Source organism: Macaca fascicularis, chromosome 16 (assembly GCF_037993035.2).
Source record: "Macaca fascicularis isolate 582-1 chromosome 16, T2T-MFA8v1.1".
Lineage (NCBI taxonomy): Eukaryota > Metazoa > Chordata > Mammalia > Primates > Cercopithecidae > Macaca > Macaca fascicularis.
The window spans coordinates 57018256-57025411 of NC_088390.1; positions in this window are offsets into that span (position 1 = coordinate 57018256).

Sequence of the window (7156 nt, forward strand, 5' to 3'; positions counted from 1 at the left end):
TGGGAGGCTGAGGCAGGAGGATCACCTGACGGCAGGAGTTTGAGATCAGCCTGACCAACATGGTGAAACCCCATCTCTAGTAAATACAAAAAATTAGCTGGGCATGATGGAGCATGCCTGTAATCCCAGCTACTTGGGAGGCTGAGGCAGGAGAATCGCTTGAACCCAGGAGGCACAGGTTGCGGTGAGCCAAGATCGCACCATTGCACTCCAGCTTGAGCAACGAGCAAAACTCCATCTCAAAAAAAAAAAAAATTATGATTGGAAATCATACTACTGTATTCATTAAATTAATTTTCAATTGTAGAAAATGTTCAACATAAAACGTTATTCTACAATCGTGCACTGTAGGGTATATCACTGTGATTGTTTGCTTGAGGCACTTGGTCATTTGGGGCACCGTATTCCACAGAGCAGTCCAGCAGAGCTGAATGTCACATAAACATGCTTGTCTGACAGAGACAGAAGCAACCTGAAATGAGATTTTTCTGTAATTTAGATACTTTGAGAGATTCTGGAAGCCACATCCCCCTGGCCGTGGCCACTTCTGTCTGCCTTCTATAAGGCCTGGAGGACAGCAGGCTATGGAGGCTCAGAGAGCTTTCCAGAAAGGGCCATAAGGAGACTCCAGGCATGCCTGCTGAGATCTGCCCCCCGCATGTTCAGACCAGGGGTTTGATCACCCAGCCCAGGGCGTCCAGAATATATTCTGGAGGGTTGCCACCAGCTGGTGACAGCCAGTTTCTGACAGACATGGTCCTCAGAGTGGGAGCCAGTGGGCTATGCCTGCCATTGGCAGGAAGGGCGGGAAGGGGAGTGAAGAGGGACTTGGCATGAAGCGTGACTTCATTCAGTGCCCTCCACTCTGTGGCAGCATGAGCCCGCGAGGATAGGTGGGCTTTTGGTCTGAATATGCCTGACTCCCCATGATTTCTGGGAGAGGTAGAAGAGGGAAGTGGTTCAAGCCATTCACCAAGGGGAGGGATGGTATGTTTCTTCCTGCCCGCTTCTGTGTTTTGTCATGGTGTGTGGGTGGCCAGAGCTAACAGAAGCACTACGTTTCAGCTGAGGTTACCGACAAGACGCCATTTCCTCCTACTCAGAACCCAAGAACTGCCACACTCAGACCACAGCCCTAGAGGGAATGTGTTACTCTTACATGAAGGCTGGGAACTCCCCGAAAACTCTCTCTCTCTCTCTCTCTCTCTCTCTCTGTGTGTGTGTGTGTGTGTGTGTGTGTAGCTAGTAGGTTCATTTTTCTGTAAAAAGGGCCCACAGTTCTCTTCCTATTCACGAAGGAGTCCATACACAGGATGCACCATCATCATGGGACTAAATTAAAAGTGATTTCCCAAATAGAATTATACAACTAAAAGCCACTGCAAAATATGAGAAAGCATCATCTCCAGCTCTGCCTGCTTAGATGAGGTTGAGGTTGCAGAGATACCCAAGGAGAGCAACCTGTCCAATTTCATTTCCAGTTTTCTCCTGACCCCGCTACACACTATCTAGAATTGTCAGATTTAACAAATAAGAATATAGGATGCTTGGCTGCAGTTGAATTTCAAACAAACAACACACATTTTTCATGTAAGTATGTCCCTGGTTTCAAATTTAGCTGGTGTTCTGTATTTTATCTGGCAACACTATTGTGGCATTACTCATGATCACAAGTGTTCTTATGGGCCTCTCTCTTCCTAGGAAAAGGAAGGCACTCTCAGATACATCACGACTTGCAGTTCTGTGCACAAGCCTTCCAGGTGCTTTTTTGTTGAGGGCCAAAAATTTTTTAATTTGCCTGATGGCCCCGGGAGGTGCAAGCCCAGGCTTAGTCAGCAGGGGGCACCATTCTCTTAAAATAGATTCCCAGACCAGTTTCAGGGGCTTCAAAACCAAAGGGGAAGGTGCAGGTAGGAGGGGAGTTTGAATGGAAGGTTCTGTTTGCTGCTTGTCTCTCCTCTGAAGCCCACATCTCCCACACTCCCACCCAGCCAGAGCTATTTCTACACAACAAGAATCTACCTGATCCTGTCCCTCCACCTCTCAAATCTCTTCCAAGGTTCCACAGTTACCTTCTTAGTGCAGCACAAAAAGCCCTTTAGGATCCCACCCGAGTCAATTTTCCCTGCTTCAATTCCTGCTGTTTCCACCCTGCTTGATCCCACCCACCTCACACTCCCAGCACTTCCACTCACCAGGAACTATTTGCAGTTCCCTGTATGCTATTTACTGTCATGCTTTGATGCCCAACGTTCCCTCTGCTTGGAATTCCCTTTTCCATTTGGCACTTCTAGCAACTCTGCTCGTTCAACACATTTCACGAATAGATATTGAGACTGACCCTGTACCAGGCTATGCACCGGAGACCCCGTGGAGAAGGCAGCTGACTGAAGCCCTTCTCTTATGAGTAGTCTCACAATGAGGGCAGTGGGGTAGGGGGACAATAAACAAGTAAACAAGTAAATAAGGAACTTGGACTTAGTTCAAAGGCTAACTGATCTGCCCTCCTCACGCAGAGTTGACTGTTCCCTCCTTTCGGTCCTGTGATGGCTTTCCATTTTAAGGGTCCTCAATTCTGACACCTGCACAATCATTGCAGGGATCACGATGAATGAGGCAAGCTAATTTAGGTCAATAGGAAAAGGGGTGGGACGCAGCCTGTGAAAACAGTATGCGTGTTCCATCTAAAAGATGCTGTGTTCTAAATGGTGAGTTTTAGGAGAGAAAAAATTAAAAAATAAATAAATTTTTAAAATGTGTGGTGGTCTAGGAGAGCCCACTATGCTAAGTAAAAAAAATAAAAATAAAATAAAGTGCTGTGGCTTTTCACCTCCTTCCCATTGTTATCTTTTTTTTTTTTTTTTTTTTGAGACAGAGTCTTGCTCTGTTGTCCAGGCTGGAGTGCAGTGGTGTGATATTGGCTCACTGCAACCTCCGTCTCCTGGGTTCAAGCAATTCTCCTACCTCAGCCTCCCGAGTAGCTGGATTACATGTGCCTGCCACCACGCCCAGCTAATTTTTGCATTTTTAGTAGAGATGGGGTTTCACCACATTGGCCAGGCTGGTCTCGAACTTCTGACCTCAGGCAATCTGCCCGCCTCGCCCTCCCAAAGTGCTGGGATTACAGATGTGAGCCACCGTGCCCGGCCCTTTTTTTTTTTTTTTTTTGAGACAGAGTTTCACTCTGTGACCCAGGCTGGAGTGGAGTGAAGTTTCACTATCTCGGCTCACTGCAACTTCCACACCCCAGATTCAAGCGATTCTCCTGCCTCAGCCTCCCAAGTAGCTGGAATTATATGCACCTGCCACCACGCCCGGCTAATTTTTTAAAAAATATTTTTAGTAGAGACGGGGTTTCACCATGTTGGCCAGGCTGGTCTCAAAACTCCTGACTTCAGGTGATCCACCCGCCTCTGACTCCCAAAGTGCTGGGATGACAGGCACGAGCCACCACACCCGGCCCACCGATTTTTTTTTTTTTAAGAGAAGGTGGAAATCCCAATTTTTAAATAAACTCGCCCGAATTTTTGAATTCCTTGTCAGTTTTGTTTAATTAATTTATTTTTTTGAGATGGAGTATCGCTGTGTTGCCCAGGCTAAAGTGCAGTGGCAGGCTCTCACCTCACTACAACCTCTACCTCCTGGGTTCAAGTAATTCTCTTGCCTCAGCCTTCTGAGTAGCTGGAATTACAGGTGCCTGCCACCACGCCAGGCTGATTTCTGTATTTTTGATAGAAACAGGGTTTTACCATGTTGGCCAGGCTGGTCTCGAACTTCTGACCTCAAGTGATCCACTGGCCTTGGCCTCCCAAAGTGCTGGGATTACAGGTGTGAGCCACCATGCCTGACCTAAATTCTTTGTCAGTTTAACTAAAACGTGCCTGCAGGTCAAATTTGGCCTAGGGTCACTAGTTTGCCACTTACCCTATTGAAGTACTTATATCATTGCCTTGCATCTGATTAGTATTTATGTGTATTTCTCCCCCAGCGCTGTATCTTTGTATCTTTAGCCCCTATCATGGTGAATGGCACACGGTAGGTGTTCCATTACTGTTTGTGGAAGGAAGGAAAGGAGGGAGGAGAAAGGAGACAACCTGGGAACAACAATTTGTTTTTGTTTTTGTTTTTGTTTTTCGTTTTGAGACGGAGTCTCATTCTGTTGCCCAGGCTGGAGTGCAGTGGCGCCATCTTGGCTCACTGCAAGCTCCGCCTCCCAGGTTCACGCCATTCTCCTGCCTCAGCCTCCACAAGTAGCTGGGACTACAGGCATCCACAACCATGCCCGGGTAATTTTTTTTTTTTTTTTATTTTTTAGTAGAGATGGGGTTTCTCTACTAAAGAGATGGGTGAAATCCAGGTGAGCCACCACACCTGGCCTAGACTATGGAAACTTCTGTCCCATGATTCTCTCCCTAGTGAGAGGTACTTTGAAAGTCAAAGCCGGCCGGGCGCGGTGGCTCAAGCCTGTAATCCCAGCACTTTGGGAGGCCGAGACGGGCGGATCACGAGGTCAGGAGATCGAGACCATCCTGGCAAACACGGTGAAACCCCGTCTCTACTAAAAAATACAAAAAACTAGCCGGGCGAGGTGGCGGGCGCCTGTAGTCCCGGCTACTCGGAAGGCTGAGGCAGGAGAATGGCGTAAAAACCCGGGAGGCAGAGCTTGCAGTGAGCTGAGATCCGGCCACTGCACTCCAGCCTGGGCGACACAGCGAGACTCCGTCTCAAAAAAAAAAAAAAGAAAGTCAAAGCCACCCCCATCCTCCATGGTACCTTGTGCTTGGCCAGTCAGAAGCTTTGAAGCCAGACTTCCCAGGAAGCCATCTCTCCCACAGACAGTGTTGACTCAGCCCAGACTCCAAGTACTAACTCTGGTTCCTGTCCCAGAGTGGCCAACAGAGGCAGAGGCACATAAGGGACTGTGGTACACGCTGTGTCTGTTCTCAGAAGGGGGAATGTGGGGTTGGAGAGACAGTGGAGCATGGACCTTCAATTGTTTAGGGCCTCTTTTGCTAAAGGAAAGGAGAGAGTGAATTAACAGTGTCTTGAGTCCTCTGGGTTCCAGCACTCTTTGACAAAATCTTTTTTTTTTTTTTTTTTAGATGGTGTCTTGCTCTGTTGCCAGGCTGGAGTGTAGTGGCACGATCTCGGATCACTGCAACCTCTGACTCCCTGGTTCAAGCGATTCTCCTGCCTTAGCCTCCCAAGTAGCTGAGATTACAGCCACGCGTCACCACACCCAACTAATTTTTGTATTTTTAGTAGAGACAGGGTTTCACCATGTGGGCCAGGATGGTCTCAATCTCCTGACCTTGTGATCTGCCCGCCTCGGCCTCCCAAAGTGCTGGGATTATAGGCATGACCGTGCCCAGCCGGCAAAGTCTGTCTTTAGCCAGGCATGGTGGCACACGGCTGTAGTCCCAGATGCTTAGGAGGCTGAAGTGGGAGGATCACTTGAAAGGGGGGTCGAGGTGCAATGGGCTATGCTCTTGCCACCACACTCCAGCCTGTGTGACTGAGCGAGACCCTTCCTCTAAAACAGCAAAACAAAACAAAACAAAAAGCCTATCTTTCCTAAATCCCCAGGAACAAGAATGATGGCAAAGTCTGTGCCTGGAATTTGGGAGTGAGAACATTCCTTCCTGTCTTCCCCAACTCTCATTTCTAATCCCGACATCCAGATTTCTAGTCACATCTGAGGGTGTGACTGACCATCTCTCTGGGGCTTCCACCTGACTCTCTAACGCCCTCTCTCCCCAATTTACCCGACTTGGATCAAGGGGAAGATGCATTCTTCCCCTTCTCCTTCCCCTTCTCCATAAACTACCGGTGATCCTTCCATCCTGCAGCTTCCCACTTTCCTCCCACCATCCTCCCTTCCTCTGGTTTTTCACTGTCTTTTTCCTCTCTTCACACTCCTCCCTTCGGCGCTCTCTCTCCCACCCTTGCTCTCTGCAGTGCTGACAGTGAATCCTTTCCCTGGCAAAGGCTCTCAACTTGCTCACCAGCCCTGCTGTGTTACTCTCCTCAGCCTTATAGCTTCTGTCCAATTATTTCTCTGACCAGGCTCCTTGGGAGCCCCGCCCCCCCGACCACCCTGCTTCCTTCCATCATCCAAGATGAATTTCCATTTGGAGATGGGGGTGGGAAGCCAGTTTGAATAAACTGGGAGCTGTTTGGCAATCCACTGTGCTCTGCCCTGCCCGGCAGAGTTAAGAAATCATAGGGAAGATGACACCATTGCACAGATCATTAAGAGCTGCAAGATCTAGTTTTCACAAATGTGAGATCAAAAGCTTTTTAGAGTCAGCCAGTCCTTAAAAACAAGGGCCCAGTAATGGGGAGGAACTGAGGCCCTTGCCACGGAAAACAAAGCTGTGACTCAAACGCATCGCAGAGATGCTTCCTTGCTCATCCGCGTTCCTGAGTGTAATGTCTTTGGCTTGGGAATTGACTTTGAGGCTTTCCAACATAGATAAAAATAGAGCTCATAAATGCCTTCACAGGCACTTTCCGATAAGGTGGCCTTTTAAGGGAAGACTGGGCTCCCAGCAGAAGGTCTGAGTCAAGGAACCCCTTGGATGGGTATTCAGGGTTGTCACGGGCCTCTGACCAGCCAGCCCACTGACCAGCCTGAGGCCAAATAATGGATGCAGGAAGAGGAAGGCTCTGGAGGCTTCTGTGCCTAAAGCTCCTGGAACCAAGTTCCTGAGAGGAATGTTTATTTCACTCATTCATTCATGTATTCATTCCACAAGTACTTATCTGAATACCTGTGATGTGCTAGGAATGCTGCTTGGTGCCAGAAATACAATAGAGAAAAAGAAGCCGGGCGTGGTGTCTCACGCCTATAATCCCAGCACTTTGGGAGGCCAAGGCAGGCGGATCACCTGAGGTCAGGAGTTCCAGACTAGCCTGGCCAACATGGAGAAACCCCGTCTCTACTAAAAACACAACAATTAGCCAGGCATGGTGGCACATATCTGTAATCCCAGCTACTTGGGAGGCTGAGGCAGGAGAATCGCTCGAACCCGGGAGATGGAGGTTGCAGTGAGCTGAGATGGTGCCACTGCACTCCAGCCTGGGCAACAGAGAGAGACTCCGCCTCAAAAAAAAAATAAATAAATAAATAAGCAATAAAATAAAAAGAATAAGT